General features: G+C 39.3%; 1 protein-coding gene across 7 annotated transcripts in view; it reads right to left on the bottom strand.

Moving 5' to 3' along the window:
• LOC114160928 (pleckstrin homology domain-containing family A member 5) overlaps positions 1–24,505 on the bottom strand; it is a 153,869-nt gene that overhangs the window by 84,257 nt on the left and 45,107 nt on the right. The gene's annotated exons all lie outside the window — the stretch shown is intronic.

Here is a 24,505-nt window from a genome sequence, read left to right as displayed (position 1 = left end):
AGCCTAGCAGGCTTATAATACACTTTAATTTATCTATGCTGAAACCATGAAATAAAATTTCACAGCATTTATATTCATAATAAACACGTTACATTTCTATATTTGTGGTTTGTGTTAAAACGTTACCATTTATGGGGTCCTGAAGCAGCAGTTTAGTTCATGTATGCCTTGGGCCGGCTCTAAATGTGATCAGCATTACAGTACATTGTGTTTTAAGATCCACTAACTGATGGCTTCATTTGGATTTAATAAAAGCGCAAATAATTGATACTTATTTTAATTGTATTTTTCGATTTGTTGTGTTTAAGACTCTAGTTGTGGGTTTTTTATGTATTGTCAGTAATGTCTTGCAGTAACATAATTACCCAGTAATATTTTTACATTCCTTGTAAACTTAACCTCTTTTTATATAAAAACACTGTGGGCCGCCTCGGTGCCCTGACCACCAAGCTGAGCAAGTTTTCTGGGGGAAATCCTGAAACTGCAAAACTGCTTAAATACTGAATTCATTTAATTTAAAGCTAAAACTCCATTTTCTTACAGTTGCCTTGATTAATAATAAGAATAGTTTAATTCTGGTCTGGATTAGAACTTTTCATTCCTTCTCTTTATTCTTCCACTGTAATGTAATGTAGTATTTATTTTTTTTGTTCATTATGTCATGTTTTAATTATGTAAAGCATTCTGAACTGTCCTGATGTTGAATTCCCAAATAAACTTGAATTTATGACACATTTTGTCAGAAGACTTGTAACTAGACAGTTGTCATTTCAGAATGGTATTGATGCCCTCCACAAGCAGGCTAAGGAACAAAAGGTTTTTGTTAAAGCTGTATCTAGACAATGGAACGTCCAGTGGAAAGGAAAAGTAGGTCTGGAAAAAGATGTTCTCCCACACCTGCTATTAACTTTTTACTTTTCCTTAGCATATAAATGACCCCTGGTTCAATTTTTCTATTTCTTTTTCTGTCTGCTCTGTCTTCTGAAACAATCGTGTTGTCCAGTTAGTAATGACAGATGGCCACTTGTACTCAGCCACGTTTTGGTTCTGCTGGAAGTTTCATCCTGTTAAAGATGAGCTTTTCCTCTCCACTCTTGCTACATTCATGCTTGGTATAAGAAATTGTTGTAAAGTCAACAACACGATGCAGCATCCACTCCTGCTGCGATGACTTGCAGCAGTCAATGATTTCATGCAATTTGCTGAAATTCTTAAATAGAAACTTTTTATACTATTTTGAATAATGAGCTCAACTTTATAGACTGTTTGATAGTTATCAAACAGTCAGGTTGAAATGAATGTACTGTATGTGTGACTGAATTGAAATGACTTTTTTGTAAAGCTTTTGAAACAATTGTTATGAATTGGTGCTGTAGGACTATAGCCCACCTCTCTGTCAGAAGGAGGAGAATTAAATACAAATTAAATAGAAGAATAATAGGAATGATAACCAAAGAGCCCAGAACAACCTCTAAAGAAATTAAAGGTGAGCTCCAAGGTCAAGGTACATCAGTGCTACGTTGCACCAGCTGTTGTTGTTTTAGCCAAATATGACTTAATGAGAGTTTACCACAAAGCCCACCACTGCAAGCAAATCCTAAAAGCCAGACTGAAATTTGTCACAGTGTGTAATGACAGGCCACAAAGCTTCCTGGGTAATGTTCTCTGTACAGATGAGACAAAACTGAAACTCTTTGGCAAGGCACATCAGCTCTATGTTCACGGACCAAAAAATGAGGGGAGGCAAGAGAAGAGGAAGGTCCCAACTTTGAAGCATGTAGGCTTGGCTGTGCTTTGGGCTGCATCTGACCCAAAGTTTCTTGAATCTGTGCAAGATACGATGAAATCTCAAAACTATCAATGAATTCTGGAGAGAAATGGGCTGCCTAGGGTCAGAAAGCTTGGTCTCAGTCACAGGCCTTGGGTCTTCCAAAAGGATAATGACCCAAAACACACAGCTAGAAACATCCAAGAATTGCTAAGATCAAAATATTGGACAATTCTGAACCAGTGTTGTATAAAGTACTGAAATCTCAGAGTCAAGTAAAAGTATAAGTACCTCTCCAAAATATGACTTTGGTAAAAGTCCAAGTCACTGACTGAAATGTTACTTGAGTTAAAGTCTTAAAGTATCTGAAACTTCTTGTACTTAAGTATGGAAATTACTGTAAAAATGGATGTACTCAAGTAATGTAATGAAAAGTACAAGTAAAAAGTAAAACAAAGCAAATGCAGTTTGAATGACTTTTTTTATATTTTGGTAAACTTGTCAAATACACTTAAAATAATGTACCCAACCAAGTGCAGGCAAAATTAAACCTGCTAATAGATATACCTGCAGGCATCATTTAGTTAAGAAAATTAGGTGCTTTACCTATAGCACAAGGTTAACTTAACCTGCTTTACAACTGAACCAGCTTCTTAGTAAACCCTCCAGGACAGAAAATACAAAGTTTTTGTAAGCCTCAAGTTTTCCCTTCAAGTAAGGTCAGTGCTGAAAATGAGAAAAATAAATAGTACAGAAAATGCGGCCAACATGAAGAAAAAGAGCTGTTACGATTACTCTACTTCACAAACCAGTGAATCAGTCAATGCTACAGTCAGTAGGTGGTGCACACAACTGGTCATTATGCAAAAGAAAAAAAGAATTGGGAGGGAAATGCAGCTTATTGGCATCTGTAAACCTGGTTTTGAATTTGCATGCCTTTCCTATGTTCGTTAAATTTAGTCTAAATTGCTATCGCTATGGCTTCTGTCCCCCTTGAACAGAGGAGTCTAGGTAGCCTGCTACAGTCAACATTAGGCCTAAGCTAAATACACCACGTGTGGAACTGAAACAATGCCAAACAAAGTTCATTTATGGTCAACGTTTCACAATACAGTAGTGTCTAGTGACCAAGCTATAGTTACTGAAACAGGAGGATTATAACCATTTCATAAGACGTTACCTCGATGTGTTTCTTCAAGTGGAGTTTTTGTAAGATAGAATTTCCACATCTTCGGGCAGGAATAACATACACTGCATGCGGTACGACGAATCTTTAACACCCACGAAAGAGTGTATTGTGTTTAAATAAGGCCATGGGCTCTCATCACCAGCTGGTGGTTCCCCTGGAGCCGTGTCAGACGTAGTTGCAGTCGTTGTGGTCTCCGTCTCCTCCTCCATGTGGCTGCTGCTGATTGCGAGACTTGCTTTGTGTTTAATGGGAGAAGCGAAACAGGTGTATCCTATTGGAGGTGATGAACAAGCCCAGGCAAGTAGGCTACGGACTTTGTTCAGTAGCCTACTTGCTAATCAGTAGGTGGGGTCAAAACACTTTGTTTCTCTCTCTCTCGCTTTTTTGTAACGAGTAACTAAACCACACATTGAAAATGTATCGGAGTAAAAGTACGCAATTAAGTTCGGAAATATAGTGAAGTAAAAGTGAAAGTCATCAAAAATGTTCATACTCCAGGAAAGTATGAAGTACTCCAAAATATACTAAAGTAAAGTAGTGAAGTATTTTTACTTCGTTACTATACAACACTGTTCTGAACTAGCCTTCTATAAGCCCTGATCTAAATCCTGTTGAACATCTGTGGAAGGAGATGAAATACTTTGTCTGGAGAAGGCACCTTTAAAGCTGAGACAACTGGAGCAGTTTGCCTGTGAGGAGCAGGCCAGGATACTTGTGAACAGGTACAGAAGCCTCACTGTGAGTTTTGATTGCAGTTATTGCCTCAAAAAGTTGTGCAGCAAATCGTTAAGTTACATGTCCCATCACTTTTGTTGGGGCTTCTTTCATTAGATAGTTTCTTAAACTTAAAAGCAATACATGTTATCATTCTCAGAATTTTTGAAACTAAAAATGTACTTTTTAGTCTCAAAACGGGAAATCAAGTTCCGCTTGCCGTGTTCCAGCAGCTAATTGTCCATGAGGAAGCTGTTCCAACATCCTCCAGGGTGCACTGGTAGATGGCTAATTAGATGCCAATAAGCTCAGTGCAGTTACACACATTCTTTATCTCTTCTGTGAAAAACCAATAACAATGTTTCACCCTGTGTTGCTTGGCAACTATAGTAAAAATGAGAAAAAGGACATGTTTGAGAGCTTTATACCCTGACCACTCAACTGGATGAGTACTAGAGGCTGTCGCCTCATTGCACAAGATTCATAGGAAATAAATGAAGGCAGACATTTCTACATGAACGTTTAAAACAAAATGACTTCCTAATACAGAAACATGGAAAACTGGGAATCTTCAGACAGATTTGGTTTGAGAAAATTTTCATTAGCAATTTTTGGAAACATGCATATGATGGCGGTTTTTACATGGTCTATGTGGGCAGTTGCCCTGGCCGGCATCAGTAAGGGGTGGGGCACCAAGAATTAGGAAATAATATAGATTTAATTTGTCAGTTGTATCCTGAAGAAGTCTGCTAATACCTGTATGAATCTGTAGTGGACTAAGTTTCCCTTGGTTGCTGTGGTATACTGCGAGAATACAGTACCTCCTTTGTGCTGCAAAAATAATAATAATAATAATAATAATAATAATAATAATAATAATAATAATAATAATAATAATAAAATGCCTGCATTTTAACCGTCTGGAGTGCAACAAGAGCAGCTTTCCCAAGACACCATTACTGCACCATAACAACTGTGGCACATTTATATTTCAAGTTTTCAGAGTTAGGCATTGTGATTAATCATGATATGTATATACCTTCATGTTTTAAAAAGACGTATCTCTAGTGCTACAGTGTTTGTATAGAATCATTCCTCACAATAAGTCAAAGCAGGCATTCTTTCTGACGATAAACTAAAATCGGACGAAATTATGCAGAAAATCTAGAAGCCTTTTCATTCATCTGCCAAATAAAAACATGCCAAGAGGATACAGCAAGTATGACTAGCTCTTTATTGAACTGTACACACACTGATGCACTCAGATGAGGAGCGTGGACAGTATTCATATAGATCTGGGCTGGAATATGAGAAGAACAACTTATCTGTGAATCTTCCTCCACACAGAAAAAGAATTGTACAAAGCAGGCACGGCGCCGTGTCTGCCACTAGCGGTCTAACTTCAAGCTGCTGTTGTCATGGTTACCCATCTCCACACATCCTCTGTCTGCACAACCACAGAGCCAGCGAGACATACTCTGTGTGCATGCCAATAAGCTGAGAGAAAGCAGGAAAGGGAACAAGGATGGGAGATATGACCAATGTAGGGAAGGTGATGAAGGGATCGGAGGAAGACAAACTGCCCCTTCGTTCATCTCCTCATCCCGCCTTCAAACTGTCTCCCTGAATCCATCAGATTCCAGGCAATCTACACACACACACACACACACCCACATACACACACACCCTCTGTTTACTCAGAGAAGTGAAGAGGATATCTGAGCTGTGATTTAGGCTGACATTCAGCTGTTTTAAGAGCTCATGACTTATGCAATAAATTTTCCCAGAAAAATGTACCTCTGGGTACTGAAAGGATGCTCCAGTGTCACACACACACACACACACACACACACACACACACACACACACACACACACACACACACACACACACACACAGAGAAAATAAAACCAGCATCTCACATCCAGAAAGCAGGCCGAACAAAACGAAGCATCTGTGTAATCTAAAGTCACCATGTCTCTCCCAGGATGTAACAAGGTGGAGGGGAGCGCCGGGGGGTTGAAACTAAACGACAGGGTGCAGAGTGCAGCGGGCACACAGGAAAACAAGAGCAGAGAGAAAGTTGATTTCTATAGCACAATTCATGCACAGTTAAAGTGCTTTACAGGAAAACATAGAAGCACAGTTACAGAAAATTCATTGTGGAAAATGACAAAAAGAAAAAAATCCACCCATCCATTGTCTAGACCCACCCTAGCGGGGTTCTAGTGCCTGGTCTCCAGCAGTCATTGGGTGAAAGCTGAGCATTCAAGTCAGGTTGACAGTCCAACAAAAGACGACACAGGCATTGATACACAATTCAGATTTCTGCTGAAATTGGATTTTTTTTGTTGTTGTTCATTCTATTAATGAGACTTCTGTTTGAAGTCCCCAAAGCAACTGCATGTAATAATCAATGTAGTTGTTTATGGATAGATTTTAAAGTTTATTCAGCATTGAGAAACTGCATTCTGGTCACAAGATCTTAAAAGGAAGGCACAGTTAATAGCAATGGAACGTCTGTAGAGAAGACTGCTTGGATGTGTAGTCAGAGCCACTTCAGTGATAGAGATGTCTTTCATAATTCAGTAATTATAATTTTCAGTCATTGCTTACATCTAGATTTACTGTATCCGGCTTCTAATGGTGTTGAATTATGACACGTCTCAAATCAATGGCAAAAGCTGGATAAAATGTGACATGACCCTTAGGTTGCAGATGTTTTGAAAACAATCAGATACCTATCCGTATTAGAACCACATATGGAAGTGGCACAGATCAGATTTTTGTAGGGTGAAAGATCAGCGTTGGGCTGATGACACCGTCATGAGAAAGCCAGATAGAGGTTGGATAAAAGCAAAACAGGCAAATTAGGGTTGCATTTTTCTGCTGTGTGAACATAGCCAGAGACAGACAACATGCACACACACACACTCACCTAAGGACAGTTTAAAGAGACCAATAAAGCTAACAATTGTATTTTTGGATTGTGTTAGTTAGCCAGAGAAATAAACCCTGTAAAAGTCCAATTTTATCTCAGTTAACAGCTTTTACATGACACAAATAACATCAAGTTGTAAAGTTTATAGGAAAGTTACAGGAAAGAGTAAAAACCAACAAATTGAGAACATCTGAAGTTTTCAGGAAGCTTGTTCCACTGCTTTAGGGACAAAAACTAAATCTGCTTCATCAGCTTTGGCAATACTGGATCTTACACTCGACATGAGAAGAGAACGTCTCTTCTGGCAGAGAAGCTGGCAGAACTTATTGCTGCGGGGAAAAAAACGGTTGCCACATGTTGGAAACCTCCACACTCACTAATCTTCCTGAAATATTTGGGCATTGTTCATATAGAAATGTCAGTAGCCAGAGTTCATGGAGCCAAAGAATTGAAGGCATGAAGTTCACTTCTAGCAATTCTCTGTGGATTTCAGGTAAAGTATGTGAGGGGAATTGAAGCTCTTGGATCCAGGCTGCGTTTTATTCAAGGCTTTTTTCTTTGTTTAGTCTCATATAATTATATATAAGCATATGTGCAGGTATGCAGATTAGAAGTGTATCAATGTTTACATTCTGAGGTTATGAAGTGACTTTATTCACAGATCTACTGGAGTTCTAACATGGAGTGCTTTTGTGCTGCTGTATGTTGAAATCCTGAATGTGCCAACCAGTTCATTAATTTTTTTTTTTACTATAAGTAATATAAAAAGTTATAGTGTAAAATGATAAATGATATATGGACAACCAAAAAGCTCCAGGAGATACAGAACTTTCTGATGAAACTAAAACAAATATTACTGCCAGTGAACAGAGCCAGTGATGTACTGTGTATAAATCTAATCCATATCCAGCTGAACTATGGAACCTAAAACCACCCATATGTGCCACGAGTGCTATGATGAGTGCAGACTCAGTAAGGGTTATTAAAATAACTTAAAAGAAAATATCAGTTTACACAAAACTTTGTAACTTTAGAACCCGTACTAGCCTCATACCAACCAGGCAGCTAGGCTGGTAGCAATATTTGGGGCTTGCTGGTAGCTATAACAGACTTGCATATGTCTACAGTGATTAAAACTCTGGCTGGAGTTAAGGTGCTTGCTGACAGCAGATCATTCACTACCCCAGCCTCAACACTATGCGTGTCTATATAAAATCGAGGTTCAGGATAGAGGCAAGCAAAGCAGAAGGAAGGTACAGTACCCACTATGCCAGCAGGGTACATTGTTTCACACCCCACATCTTTTCTTGTATGGTGCTGTGTCTGTTAGGAAGGAGAGCATAGATCCTAAAGCTTTGATACAAAGTCCCCTCTATGGGCCAGCTCATCCTGCACTCATCACCAGAGCAGAGACTGTGGTTAGAGACCCTCGAGAAATGTGTGATGTCAGACAGAAGCTACTGCAGAATGGCCATCGTACCGGTACAGGAGAACTCAGGTCAGAAAAGCAACCTGGCCAGAAGCATAGGACCTAGAGACCCCATGGACCAGCCAGGACCACAGGAGTAAGTAATGGTTAGTCCAACCAACCCCTCCAACAAAACATTACCAACCAGCACCCATAAAACCTTATTTCACCCCCACCCAACCAAGCCCTAATCACCACAACTACCAGTCCAACTGCCAGGTTAGGAACAATCAGGAAGTACCCAGCCCTGTAACTGCTTTACTTTAAATAGGAAACAAAAGTTATTCCTAATGCAGTGAAAATAAAATGTTGACTGTTACATTATTAACAGTTACATTATTAACAGTCAACTCCAGACACAGACTGGAACCAGTCTGTGTCTGTCTGGAGAAATGTAGAAACAGCTCCGCCAGATGTCCTCAGGCCCACTGTCCTGCATGTTTTAAGTGTTTCCCTGCAGCTGCACACCTGGATTAAATGAATGGGTGACTAACAGGCTTCTGGAGCAATTGGAGGCAAGCAAATGAGGTAATGCAATCATTTGAGTCAGCTGTGCAGGAAGACTGAGTAGGGAGACATTTAAAACATGCAGGACAGTGGGCCCGGAGGACCAGAGTTGGACCACTGATCTACGCTGTATAGTCTGAATAAAAGATACACACTTCAGCATTAAGATTTAAAAGAGACACAGATGTCACATATGTCACATATCCAACCATATAGAAACACAAAAATCCCATGAATCAAAATATCTGCTGTCTTTATAAGTCCAAAAGGAAGAAGAAGAATCTTCTTAGTTTTGGACTCATTTTGTGGCTGTTGTCTGGTGTCGGTGTGTCTCTCTGATTTAGAGCCCACTGTGACACAGCTTCACCAGTTGAGAAGAGCCTTGTCTCCCTCTTGTGGCCAGTGAAAATGTTAACCACTGACATAAATAATAATATACATGAAATGTCAGAGCAAAGCGATTACACATTCTAATATGGCAAATTCTAAGCCCTGTCATTTTCTGGTATAATTAAGTAAACACTTATACGCCATTTCACTCCCTCATCATGTACAAGCTTTAAGTAGAGGTAAAACTTGCTGAGGAAGGTTCCTGAAGGAACAAACACCTAGCAGAACAAAATGTAGAAACCCAGCAGTAAAAGTTTCAGATCCTTTTACCTGCAGATTCAATTAAATGAAGTTCAAAACTAATAAATATTAGCTTTTAAAGTTACTTTTACCACAATATACTGACTCAATAAGACATTAGTGTTTCACCTATCAAGACATAATGAAAAAGAGCCACCAACATCACTTTAATATGACCTCAGCTTTATGAAAACAAAGAACTGAAATGGAAAAGCTGTGTGAGGAAAAAAGAACAACCTTGTTGTTTTCATAGAGTTGACAGGGGAAGCAGCAGGCAGAAGCTGTTAGTTAAATCTATTTGACTGACCACTCATCAATTTTGTGTTACATTTTCAAAATTCATTTCAGTCATGTTTCTGTTGTCTTACAGCTGACAAGTGGGTAAGGTCAGAATTCCTGTTTTTGACCTTCTTGGCCTAGATGCACAATATGTTTTGGTGGAGGCAGCATCATGCTGTGGAGATGCTGTTCTATAGCAGAAACAGGGAAGCTAGTCAGAGCTGATGGGAAGATGGATGGAGCTAAATCCAGAACAATCCTGGAAGAAAACCTGTGAGAGGTTAAAGAGGACTCTAGGCTGGTTTGGAGATTCATCTTGGAGCAGGACAAGCACTGAAACCTCCAAATAGATGCATGCCACACCTTTCAGATATCTAAAAACAATGCAGAAAAGAGAGGATTATTTTGCACCACTTTATCCCCAATTTTTGTCTTCTAAGCTAGCCTCCAAGAGGAGCTCAACTGCTTCCACTATTTCCACAAAAAGGTATTCTAAGGAAAGCAGGGCTAGTAGCAGCTAAATGTCAGACATTCTTTAAACTAGCAGGTCTCATTTCACTGTAGCCACTGACAGAACTGCTGGTCCTGTGGTAAGGATTCTTTGTTTTACATGGTTGGCCAAATGTAAAATAAACTTCATAATTCGCTCAAGAAATTTGAATGCCAGCTCTTTCTGAAAAGATTAGAACAAACCAAGATGAGAACAGGACCAGGAGCAGTCATCCATCCAGCTGAAAGCCTTCAGTTTCAAAGTTCCAAAGAGGAGCTTTGGGTGGAGGTCACAGAGAGGGCTCAGCATATTTACAGGAGGGGAACAGGGGAGGGGGCAATTTTTTCTTTGCCTATGAGCGTCTGATGTGTTTCAGCCAAGTGTACAGACTCCATTATGAGTCCATAATTAAAATGAGGGAAAAGAGGAACAGGGTCTAACAGCGCTGACAACTTCCCAGGAGAGCTATGGGATCAAAGCCTAATCCGCTGCAGACACCAAGCACCACCAGCAACCGAATCAGCCAACGGCTCCACTCAGCCTTCCTCCAGATCACTGTGATTAGTGTGAGGAGGAGCGTGGGGGAGACCAGAGGCCCGGGAGCTGCAGGAAGGAAACACAAGTCAGACAAAACTCAGTAAGGTTTGATTTCTGTTGAAAGTTTAAAGGGATAGTTCTTCCTTGTGATTCCTTGTAAAGCACATGATTCATTACAACTGGAATGTGATCATTACAGTCTTGAAGCAATAAGAGTTTAATAAGAAAAAGATCATCTCTCTGCATCTCAGTTGAGGAACACGTCATGCTTTTCTGATATGTTGATATGTTAAACATGTTTCTTCTCGAAACCTCTGCAACCTGCACAGTTAAAAGGCTCTACTGGAAAGAGTACATACTGGGAATTAATTCTTTGTTTCAGAGCATTATGATCACTTGCCTACCTTTGGTCCCCAAAGTAGTCAGAGCTACTTTAGCTTTTATGTGGCTAAAGTAGCTCTGACTTATGGAGATATGGACTCATATCTGGACTCCTGAAGCTGTGCACAGTTATCTGCCACCAGATGTTCCCAGTCGATCCTTTAAGTTCTGGAAGTAGTAGTGTCTCCATGGATTATATTTGTTTGCTATTAAACATCAAATTCTCATTGTCCTCATCCTTCCTACTTCAAACACATCAGATTTACAGACAAAATGTTCACTGAAGTTGAATATATCAGGTGTGATAATAAAGAGATAGTAATTTATGTCCCCCGTCTGCAGTCATAATACTGTGCCTGGTGTGTTAGCATGCCTGAACCTCATTTAGTTAGCTGTGGGCACCTATGCAGAGCTGTTGTTCTTTTGTCTAATTCAATTTGTAGTCATAAGACCATATGTCTTGTGAGGTTCATTCATAACTTCCATCTGAAAATGCTAACTGTTTAAATAATTAATTGTTGCTCCAATGAAGAGACCCGTCACTAATATCAGGGCTGCTGCCTCCACTTCTTACTTTCTCTGCTTCCATAAAATACAGTATTTCATAAAGTCATCTGCAGTGAAACGTACAGTCTGTGCAACAACAAAAACAAATGTGACAATTGATTGAATGTGCCAAATTTGTAAAGTGCTGAATGATTAAACGGAGGCACCTGCTTGATTCAATCAGAGTGAATCTACAGTCAGTGTCGGCCCATGTGCTGAAATAGTCTCTCATTGTTGTAGATGTGTGATGAAATTTGTGTCATTTTGTTCTCAACCTTATGTCTTAGATGTTTATGTGAAAAATAGTCCCAACTACTTATCATCTAGAAGCTGTTTTTTCTGCTATAGAGCAGAATGGATAGTATTGAAGAGCAACTGACCGAGGCAGCTAGGAAGTATGCATTGTTGGACCAAAACACTGAACTCCCCCTCCACTTTGGTCAGATGCAGCAGGCGAACATCCCACCGATGCTTTCTGGGGGGTTTTCTCCAGATAAGATGGGGGAAAAAAAGAGATGTTGCAGCTCATCAGTCGTTGATTCCTCTTCCTCTGAATTTATGAACTCAAAACAGTCACTCCCCTCTGCTGTAAACCACACATATGACAAAACACCAGGTGGGGTTTTACAGGAGCTCGGCTCAATGGGTCCTGTGGACTTTGCAGGCTGTGTGCAAAAACAAAAGTCCTGAAACCACGTGAGCGCACGGCCCGCACATCTGGGTTAATGTTGACAGCTGGAAGAACTCAGATCAGACTCAGGAGTCATTAGACCTGTATTGCAAACAAAAACTAACCAACTGAAAAATATACTGTCCATTCATGAAGAGCAGTGATATCTGAACCTCATGGCTTCACTGGTAAGATATTTGAACTATACAGCCTGCTATGGTCAAGTGACAGCAGAGGAAAGGCGGCAAACTTTGTACCTGTAACAAAGTCCACTTGTAATTTTTTTTTACTGATGGTGTCGATCCCTAAATGATGCTTATAAATGTCTGCAAGCCTTTCTGTTAGAGTGCAGAATTTGGGGATTTAAATGAATCTCTGTTGCTGGTTTACTAAGCTGTGCAGCACAATGTTGGCTGCCAGCTGCACCATTTATTGCTGGCAAGAAAAAGCATTCGGTTTATTGCCACGGTTGTGATTTTTGTTGTGCAGCAAAACCCTTGGATGTAACAAGACATTGACAGGAAGATGGAGAATGAAAGAAGAAACCACTCCTTTATAGAGGTGTTATTGCAATGCACCAACATTAGAATGGCTTACAAGCCATTTCATTCTTAATAAGAATCATGCAATTCCCTCTGGAACCTCCAGCTAGAGCACCTTCCAAATTGCCCAGTTTGAATAAAAAGTAGCATGCGCGATCCGCACCAAAAATATCAAAATATCAAACTCAAAATATCAAATCAATAACATTTTTACAAACACATATGATCATGTTGTTGTGCATCTTTGCCAATATTCACAACTCAAACCCTGAAAGAAGAGAAGAAATGGTGCCGCTCTCACAGCGGCGTGTCCAGAAATCATTCTGTCTTCTCTTTCACAGTTTTCTGTTTGAGCTCCACCTCAGAGCGAATGCTGCTCTTCGTCGCTTTCTGTAAGACCCATGTGCTCAGATGGATCAGACTTCAGACTTGGTCAAGCAACTTCAGAGTTGCATGAGCACACAGACACTGCAGCCAACATGCAGGGAGCTGACGGTGGGATAGGGCGTGCCCGGCCTCAAGCCCATGTCATTGCAGAAAGTATAAACCTGTCTTTGCCATCTCTGTTACTGGTGTATAAAAAACCTATTTAAAGTAAAACCTGTCAACCTGCCACGCTTATAATACACTAGGGAAACCCTGATTAGGATAGTTGGCATTCTCATTCTTGCACCTACTCTACTGTTGGGGCACAAATAATAGAACAGGGAAACTGCTTTATATCAGAAAGATGCTACATAGACATGGCAGAACCAATGTCACCAATAAGAGCAGAGATGTGGAGCTGTGTTTGTATCTACCAGCTGGTACACACATAACCTAGTGATAGACAGCCACTGCTCCCATTATCTAGAGTCATCGTTATGCAGGCTGTACCATCTGCCAAGAGAGACACCTGCAGCCATCTTGACGGCTATTTACATTGCTCCAGATCCCAACATCAGCTTAGCATCGGCTCATCTCTACCAAACCAGAACTAAACAGTAGAAAAAGCCTTAGAATCCACTTTGTGAATTATTCTTGCCCTTTCAACACCATCATCCCACACATCCTAATCAACCAAATGTTGACTGTCTGCAAACTGTGGCTGGATTAAAGACTTTCTGAGCAACCGTCTTCAGCCTGTCAGAGTCGGCGCTGATGTTTCCTCCTCTATTCCAATCAGAACAAGCTCACAGGGCTGTGTGCCGACTCACCTCCTTTACTCACTCTACACTGTACTCCAACATTTCCATCAAATTATTAAGTTTGCAGATGACACTACTGTGGTTGGCCTCATCACAGCAAATGACAAACTGTTAAAAAGGCACAACAATGTCTCTACTCCCTGAGAATTCTCATAAAAAAAACTAAACACCTGAATCAAAAGCTGCTGCTTTAATAGACAGTTGAAAGTATTCTGGCTTATTGCATTGCTGCCTGGTTTGCTGGATGTTCTGCTGCACATAAGAAATCCCTTGAGAGAATCATTAAGACTGCAAAAAAAATGATTGGCTGTCCCCTCCCTTCTCTGCTACACATTGTTAGAATGTGTAGCAGAGAAGGGAGACCTGAGGATGACTTTCCCCAAGTGTCCCTGAGGAAAGTCAAGGACACTTAAGGTTAACATCTCCTTCACCTGGGATGTAAACAGGTGATAACATCTCAGTTATCACCTGTTTGAACTGTTATCTCTGGTAAGCGCTACAGGTCTAACAAATCCTTAATGTTCAGACTCACCAAGACCTTTTCCCAGAGGCCATAACAGTATGAAATATTCATTTGCACTAACCTCAGCCCCTCTGTTTTAAACCATGTATTTGAATTACAGTAAGGGTATTTTATCTTATTTATGTCCTTATTCCTAATGTTAATGCTTAATTCCATTTTGATTCTTCTTATCACCTTCAGTTACATCCTACATTTTGCTCTGATGTTTCAGTTGAATGACAATAAAGGCTTTCATTCATTCAGAAATATAGTATCCTCTTATTATGGCAGACTTATATTTAGTGCTAACAGTTAAAACAGTATAAAATATAACTTTAAAAGTCCATTGGCATGTTTACATTATTGGCTGGTTTCCCACACACAGATTAAGCCCAGACATAGATTTAAATTGCCATTTAATGTAATCAGCTTTAGGATACTGCCTAATAGACTGGGCCAACATTTGTCCTCATGGTTGGTAAAAAAAAACAACTGTGTTGGTCATTGCTTTCAGAACAGCAATGACAGATTTAGAGACGGACTCAGCCCGACTCCTGATGGCGTGCAAGGTCTAGTAGCAAAATGTTATCAGTAGGTTTGCATTAAAGAACGCTAACGTATATGAAAGGTTTATGATGGTATCTTTTTATTGGTTGCTTCTGTGTTTTATTTTGTGGTGCAACTTTACTGAGAAAAAACAGTAGTTTTGTTTTGCATCTTTAATATTACTTTGATTTTTTAAAAAACTTGAAACTTTAAATGCAATTAAAAACCTAAATTACATTATGTAAATTTTTCAGAGGTCTGTTGTGAGATTTCTTTTCCTCTTATGTCTCCTTAGTGCCTAAAAACACAGATCATCACTAATAGTCACAGTACAGCCAGGCAACCAACTTTAGTTCTTTAAACTATACACAGAATCTAAAGTTTTAGCTGTCAAACTGGTTGAGCTGATACAGTAACACTCAAACATCTAAAGTGTAAGTAGCTAGTTGACAAATGGCAACAATGAACATGAAATATTAAATAAAGCACAATTTTTTTTTTTTTTTTTTCCCGGCGCTAGTGGCTCGTATTTTTTCTACAGTAGGCAGACAGGGAGGAGGGTAAGGAGAGGGGGGAAGACATGCGGCAAAGGTCGTCGGGACCGGGAGTCGAACCCGCGACGTCCGCGTCGAGGACTAAGGCCTCCAAACGTGGGGCGTGCTAACCCCCTGCGCCACCACAGCACGCCCCAAAGCACAATTTTTAAATGTATATTACTCGACAATAATAATGGAATGGAAGTGCCAAGGTAACATGATAATAAGCCTACATTTGAGTGAAATGTGACAGCACACTAATGAAGATGAATAAAGTTTAATGCCCTATACCTGTTGTCTTTACAAACACAAATAATGCAAAAGTCAAATACCTCGACATAAAAATACTCATAAACAAACATGTCCTTTGCTACATATAATACAGATGAGAATTTTTTTGGAGTGTGAATGAGAGGAAGGCAGTGGAACAAATTATACTTTGGCTTTAAAAAAAACATTGTTACATCTTTACATTACCTCTGTGGTATTAATAAGATGTGTGTATTATGATGTTATATTCTTGCTTTGGACTAAACTGGGACCTTCTCTTGGATTTCCAAATAAACACAAATTATGCAGCTTGGAGATTCTGACCACTGAGGCGTTGCAGTAATTTACCAACTGATTCCACTCCAATTGAGATGAAGCTGTTCATCTTCACTTTTTCCTCTTATGCAACACGCTAAAAGCTTAACTAGCTGAAGGCTGGCAGAAATTCCTCTGGAGTCCAGTGGGGCTTTTTCCCTTAAAGTGTACACTTTTAATGCACAACCCACTTTAACAAATAATAAAAGGAAATGTTTCGTTTTAAAAACAGCTGATTAATTCAGAATGAATGTTAAAAATGTTATTGGATAAGCTTCCGCCTGAGCTCAGTTCATAAAACATTTTTTAAATTTGTGAATATTAACTCTAGAGGCTCTGACTGCCAGAACAGAGCAAAATACAAATAAAATCATTGATCTGTCATTCATTAAAAAAGGACAAGCCACAGCTTTAATACAAGGAGGTTTGTCTCACTTATTTCAATGTTCAGCCCACTACAATGTTAGCTAGTGAAGTAGGCTGCAGCTCACCACACAACCCCAGGACATCAGTGATGTCTGCTTCTAGACTAATTCTTCACATTTCTACTGTACGCTTTTGTCCCAGCTGTTAGTTTGTTGACATTCCTTCTCACCTTCAGCTGGGAGCAGTAAAAGCAGTGACAGATGTAGATTTGGACAGAAAAGCAAGCATTATAAAAAACAATGCATTATTACAGGTTGAATCGGTCAGGACTACTGCTCACGGTTCCTGGTGTTGGGCGGAAGCTCTAAGGCATCACCAAGCTGTGATGACACTTTGTAACATTACATCTGTGTATTTTATTGGAATCTTGATGTAAAACTAACAAAAGACATGCACAATTGAAGAGAACATCTGTTTTCAGGTCTTACAAAATATTTCCAGTTGGGTTTATGTCAAGACATTCTAACACGTGAATATTTTTTTGGCTGCATGTTTAGGGTCATTGTCCTGCTGGAAGATGAACCTCCACTCCTGTGTCACGTCATTTAGAGCCTCTAACATGTTTTCTTCCAGTGTTGTCCTGCATTTAGCTCCATCTATCTTCCCAACCACTCCAACTTGTCATGGTTATTTTAAAGGTGGACTTAAACGTCTAGACATATTTAAACTAGCATAACAAAGAATAATAAGAGACAAGAAATAAACTAGAATCACTACACCGTGTTCCAAATTATTATGCAAGTGATATTTTCTCTGATTTTCTTAAATGGTCAATGTAAATGATGGTCAGTATAATTTTCAAGTCATGAACTATTACAGTGTAAATCAAATTTCACTCAACAAAGCTTCCCATGAGAACAGTATTTTTTTCAAAAGTAAAAAGCTCAAAATGCACTTTTCCAAATTATTATGCACAGCAGATTTTCTAAACATTTTATGGATTATATAGAACTGCAAACAGTCATTCTTTGAATGTGCAGCATTAAGTGGTCACATGTACTAAAATCAAAAGCTATTTCAATCAAAACATCTTAACAGACCGAGTTCCATTGGATCAATTAACATTGGATTCTTGCATCCATTGAACTTGTGAGTTTGTGGAAAGTTTCTGCTTGAATTTCTTTGCAGGATGTCAGAATACCTTCCCAGAGCTGCTGGTTTGATATGAACTGCATTCCACCCTCAGATCTTCTGCTTGAGGAAACTCCAAAGGTTCTCAATAGGGTCGAGGTCAGAGGTCAGAGGAGGATGGTGACCACACCATGAGTTTCTCCCCTTTTATGCCCATAGCAGCCAATGACACAGTGGCATTCCTTGCAGCATGAGATGGTTGCATTGTCATGCATGAAGATGATTTTGCTACTGAAGGTCTGGCTCTTCTTTTTGAACATGAAAGAAAGTGATCAGTCAGAAAGTCCATTTACTTTGCTGAGGTCATTTTCACACCTTCGGGGACTCTGAAGGGGCCAACCAGCTCTCTCTCTCTCACCATGATTTCGGCCCAAAGCATGACTCCACCACCTCCTTGCTGATGTCACAGTCGTGTTGGGACGTGGTGACCATCCACCACCAATCCACTACTGCATCCATCTGGACCATTCAGGATTGTACAGCAGTCATCGGTGAACAAGTCTGTTTGAAAATGAATCTTCATGTACATCTGGGCCCACTGCGGCCGTTTCTGCTTGTGAGCTCTGGTTAGGGGCCCAATAGTAGGTTCATGCACCGCAAGCCTCTGGAGGATCCTCCACCTTGAGGTTCCAGAGGCACCAGCAGCTTCAAATAACTGTTTGCTGCTTTGTAAGGGCATTTTAACAGCTGCTCTCTTAATCCCATGAATTTGTCTAACAGAAACCTTCCTCATTCTGCCTTTATCTGTACAAACCCATCTTTGTTCTGAATCAGCCACAAATCTCTTCACAGTACGATAACGCTTCAGTTTTCGTTAAATATCTAATGTTTTCATACCTTGTCATACGGCACTATACTATCTGATGATTTTTGTCAGCAGAGAGATCTTTTCTCTTTCCCATATTGCTTGAAACCTGTGGCCTTTAATAATGTGGAACATCCTTCTTAAGTAGATTTCCTTTAATTGAGCTCATCAGACAAACTAATCAACCCAGCTCTCTGAAATTAATTATATTAAAATTAGATTCAAAGAGCCCTGACACACAATACCATCTATAAATTTAATAGCACAACAAAAAATGTAATCTTTATGACACTTAAATCCAATTTACATAATAATTTGGAACACAGTGTAAGAAGGTCTGAACTAAAATAAAAATAAAACAATACTGATCAAAGAAAGAAACTGAGTAACACAAAATACTAAACAAACCCAAGAACAACTCAGGATCCAAACATAACTTCTGGATGCCTTTCAGACAAAAGGCAACCACACATTATGGCACCACAATCGTGTTTTATAGAGGTTATCATGTCATTAGGGTGACATGTAGTGTTATGTTTCCTGTCACAAATTTATTTTTGCATAAAAACAAAAACTTTAATTTTGGCAGAACACTTTCCGCAAGATTACATTTTAGAGTACAAGAGCTGCCGGTCAATAGATTCCCTCACTTTAGCTGTAGATCTCTGCACCTCCTCCAGAGTTAACAATTAGTAAATAATTAATGCCCTCCTTGCCCTGTTTGTCAGCCTAATTAAGCAACCCTTAGGTCTTGTTCACATATAGCCTTAGAAACTGAATAGATTTTTATGCGATTTGGCCTTTCATCCACACTTATCCTTCATTTAATAAGGATAAGTGTTATCAGCTAAAATTACTGATAACAAAAACTCTGTCCAAAGTGAAGATTTGTGAATTGTCTTGATGAAGGTGAATTCTATTTTATTTACAAACCCAACTGCTAAAATATGTTGAGTTGCAAAGGAGAAAGAGCTCTTGGAGGTCTGCTGTTCCAGTTATCCTTCCTGATCACGGCACAATGCCAATGAATCTCCTGGCATCATGTTTAATTCCTGACAAGAATTTGTGATTGCTTTGAAGGATTTTGATTGACTGACATACATTTTAAATTTCCCCTACAATTTTCCCTAAACATTCTAACCCCTATGGGTTTAGCATGTTTAAATCAATGCTCAATGGTGAAATTCAATGGGTTTGTTTGGATGAAAACTTTTCTTAAACCAGGTGTGGGTGTGATTATTTTATAGAAATGAATATCTCTGCTAAATTGTTTTAGAAAAAAGAGGAAAAGCCTGGTAATGTGTGTACTAGACCTTAAAGGTAATTGTTTGAAGTGCTTGTATCAGAGTGAAGAGAACCAAGAGAAATGTGAAAACCAGATTTTCACATTTCCATTTGTAAACATGTTTAAAGTTTAAACCATAGCCATTAACCATATGGCTCTGGTTAACAGCCATAGACGAAGAATTACCTTCTTCCAAAATCATATGGAAGGGCATATAATTTTCCTTTCATTTCACAAAAAATGATTTTTGTTGGTCTTGTCATAAACTGAGGTGTGAGGTAGTGAGGCAGCAAGCAGTAGACCCAGGATGAGAGGAATAAATGTGATCTTAATGACGAGTAATCCAAAACAAACAGTCCAAAACGCCAGGCAGCACTGCTGAGCGGAAGCCAGAGCTCAACACAGGTAGCAACTGGAACGTAGACGAAGGACTGAACCACACATACGACAAGGACCCGACAGAGACACAGGTGACACTAAATACACAAGAGGTAATCAGGGAACGAGACACACCTGGGAACAATCAAAGGGAGACAGGACAACACAGAGACTCAGACACAGAAAACTCGAAATAAATACACAGAAAAACAGGGATCCTGACAGGTCTGTCACATAAAAACTCAATAAAACCCTGAAAATTCAGGGCAATAAAGAGACAAACTGAGGAAAAGTTCACAGGGTGTGAGAACTTACCCAATCATCATAAGATTTGATATTGCTACCATTTTTCAAGCTTCAGCTGGAGAGTGACACTTTCACATATTTTACATGTTGCAAAACTTTCATGCACTCTAATGATACTCTAACAATATAAATCTATTTTCATGCAATACTACATCATGGGAAAAAATTTTACACTCAGGAGAAGTTTTTTTTTTCACATGTCAAGTATTCACATCATTCTTTCAGTTGGATGACTCACTCAAACAACCCTTTCCTCTATGTTGCTATGGTAACATGTGCATGTGTGATTACATATACATCCAAGAGACACTGTTGACTTCCAGTAGAGGAAGAGGGAGTGTAATCAGCATTCTGAGGAAAAAAGCTCTTTCCTGTAATTATCTCTAGTATTTTAGCCAGAGGTCTGATAAAACCTCTGGCTTATCATACCAAACAACCAAACAATCAAAAATCAACGGTTTTGATTGTTGATTCTATCTTGCATTGTGTTTCTGTGTTTGATATGATGTAAAGCACTTTGAAATGCCTTGCTGCTGAAATGTGCTATACAAATAAAATTTGTTTGATTGATTGAAAACTGTTCTGTGTGAGCCCATGTGTCTGTTAGGGAGAGCAGGATTGGATGTTTAAACCACTAGGTAGTGAGAGGCAAAGTGTGTGACCTCTTTCCCAAAAAAGACCACCACCAGAGATGAAAACTTCAGTGTAAACACAAACACCACTGTGCAGTTAGGGGAGGTGTGTGTGACATATTTAGTTTTTCTGATCAGACATAAATGTGCAGTGAAAAAGTGTAGGGTGAAGCAGAAAGTCCCATGCCTCACTGATAGGGGGCAGTGCTGAGCCCCATAGTCACAGACAACAAGTGCTCTTCTTCTATGAATTGAAAAGACTGAAAACAATTAGAAAAGTAGAGAAAATCCAGTTACAATATAACCATTCAAAGCCACTCTCCTCTTTGGCTTTTTAAAAATAAACAGAAAATGGGAGCCAAACAAGAACAATTTTTACAACAGAGTGACAGAATGCTTAATGTTCAACATGTCAACAATAAATTAAGATATTCCTTTGTGTCATTCAACATAACATGAGTTCAGTGACCGCAGGGCCACCGTACAAGAGGGAAGCACTGCTGAAGAAAACTACTATGCTTAGTAGTTCACAAACCAGCTGAATAAACTGTAAAATAACCAGATGAAAAAGGTCTTTCTCTGTCTCTCAGAAACCAACTGCCTGGGCGTGCCGTGGTGGCGTAGGTTGTAGCGCGACCCACGTTTGGAGGCCTTGATGCGGGTTCAATTCCCGGACCCGGTGATATTCACCGCATGTCTTCCCCCCTCTCCTTCCCCTTTCCTGTCAGCCTAGTTTCATATAAGGGACACTAGAGTCCACAAAAAGACCCCCTGGAGGGGAGAAAACATAAAACAACCGCCTGACATTTCAAGTCACTTCAGTCCTTTTGATCTATCTGCAGATATGAAAATGAGAGGAAAACAGTAGGTTGTCCTTTTAGTGGACTCCAGCTCCTCCCTTTTTAGCCCCCAAATAATCTGTTTTCAGCCTAAGCTGCATGTTTTAGGGCAATTATCACATTTTATAGGCAGAAGTACTGATTGTATGAAACACATCATAATCAGCCTATCCATTATTTTTCAAAGTAGATCATTTAAAAGAACTTTGTCACATTAAAGCAGCATGGCGTTCAGGAAAGCATCAACAACATAACCACACCATGCACACACACACACACACACTCAGGGAGAATTTAGAGAGGCCAATTAACTTGACAGTCATGTTTTTGGATTGTGGGAGGAAGCCGAAGAACCCAGAGAGAACCCAGCATGCACAGGGAGAGAACATGCAAACTCCATGCAGAAAGACCCCAGGCTGGGAATCGAACCCAGGACCTTCTTGCTGCAAGGCAGCAGTGCTACCAACTGTGCCACTGTGCAGCCCATGAACCCAACCTGTTTTCTAGATTTAAAAAGACTTTTTATGATAGAATTATATCGCTGGATAAGTGGTGACAGGGAGTAAGAAGACCATCTAAACAGGAAATGCAGCTTTGTTTTTCTTCATGTCTGAGCCAAGTGAAAAAGACAGTGGTTAACTGCAGCTCTAGTTTGATTATATATCAGGATTCTTCCCAGCCACCAATCACTTTTCCAGGTAATGTCAGTCAGCAAAGAGGTCTGTTTTAACCAGACCCCAAGTAAAACATGTGTTGGAGATCAGAAAAAGCAACAGGCTGCTTAAGTTTCCTACAGGTAACCAAAAACTTTCCTAAGATGTTTTACTTGAAGTTTTTCCTCTCTGACATTATTTCTTACTCCATTATTTGCTCAGTTTTGACTCCGTTTGCTGTGTGCTGCTTCATTTTAACAGCCGGTTTCCTGCCAAGCCCTTTCAGGTATTCTCTGTTTTATTTCTTGTGAATTTTTCACCATTTGAAGCAGTCTTGTTTGTAAATTAACACCAGCCAGACATTTCAGTCAGTGTGCTGCTCAGTCACCTAAAGGGATGCAGCCTAATTTAAGCTTGGATGAAACTGCCTCAGCAGCTGTGCCTTTGTATGTCTGTGCTAAGAGCAACACTGACATGCCATGTGTTGCTTTGCTAAATTCTTCAGTAGTTATGTGTTTGATTAATCTGTGGATGGTTGAGTTAGCAACGCTGCTAGTTTTAGACTTATTATAAATATTTGAATACCATCAGGTTCCATGACGACTGGGTGAAGCGCAGGTTCTGTACTGCTCACCCTGCTGCTGTATCTGTCCATGTATGGATGCAAGTCTAACTAGACACTTGAGCTTTGATGAACGACTTAAACACTGAGAGCAGTGACATCAGCCAGAGGATAATAGAAGAGACCAAGTCCACTGACAGAGGAGCCAAAGCCAGGGAAGGATATATAAAATAAAAAATTAAGGAGAGCTGAAAAGACTGTAAACTATCTGATCATAGTTCAACACAGGCAGTTTATATATATCAAATCTAATTCTCGTATGAGAAATTCAACGATTTCTCAAACATACCTGAAAGAATCCGGGCAACATTTCAGTTATATTTATAACATTATAACTTGAAGTACAACTAAAAGAAAGTAAATTTTACATAACAAAGCCCCTTCGGCTTAATGTAAAAAGCTTCTGCAGAATTTACACATTGTATGGTTTTATTAATAGGCTCCTCCCAATTAGTCGCTCTTAAGGAACGATTATAGGGTTATGATTATATAGGTAGCCAAAAATTGAACTCAAGTAGGAGTAGCACTACTTCAACATATTTTTGTTCAAGCACATCTAAGAAGTATCTGTCCAATAAATACTCAAGTAGGAGTGAAAAAGTATTTCATGAAAATACTACTTATGTACTGAGTAATTAATCAGATCGTCTGACTTAATATTTTAAAATATCAGACAGACAAAATATAAAAAGTACAAATTCTGGTCATTTAAAGACTAAAAAGAAAAAACGGCATAAAAAATGACATGATTATAAAATGACAGATTCAGGCAGAAGAATCTTGCTTTTAATTCATTGTTATGAGTACCAAAAGGAACATAAAGGAAAATACAGTTAAACATGGAGCATTATTATATTTTGAGTTGCTTTTCTTTGAAAGAGTTAGTCACCTTCCAGATATTAGCCATTGGAAACCCATTATCATTCAGAGACAGAGCTACCCCGACTGAGCTACAGCAGAGACAATACTGACTGTGTGCAAACAACAATAACAAAACTAAAGCTGAGAAATAAAGGAGAGAAGAAACAAGCCCTGAGTGTTTCCTCCTTTTATCAAATTAACCTTTAACACAAATATAGGGAGATGTGAGTGGATCACAAAATCTCACATAAAGACAAATTACTATCACTGTCAACAAACTGCTGTTCAACATTTCTATGTGGTCTGCAAACTAAACATCAATATTTCCCAGAAGCTATATAAAAACTGGATTCAAATATTTGACTACAGAACCTGATGAGTCCCTCCAATGACAGGGAGGAACAGTGATCCCTGTGCTTACTCATAATCAAAGGCTTAAAAGCACAGTTAACTAAATAGATTCAGCTAGACAGCTGTAGACATACAAGCACATTCACACACCCACACACACTCTTCTTAAGGTACCATTTTTACTAAACTGATGTTCAC

This window comes from Xiphophorus couchianus, chromosome 17, assembly GCF_001444195.1.
Source record: "Xiphophorus couchianus chromosome 17, X_couchianus-1.0, whole genome shotgun sequence".
NCBI classification, from domain to species: Eukaryota; Metazoa; Chordata; class Actinopteri; order Cyprinodontiformes; family Poeciliidae; genus Xiphophorus; species Xiphophorus couchianus.
Note: the sequence above shows the minus strand (reverse complement) of the source record. Positions and strands in the feature narration are given on the sequence as shown.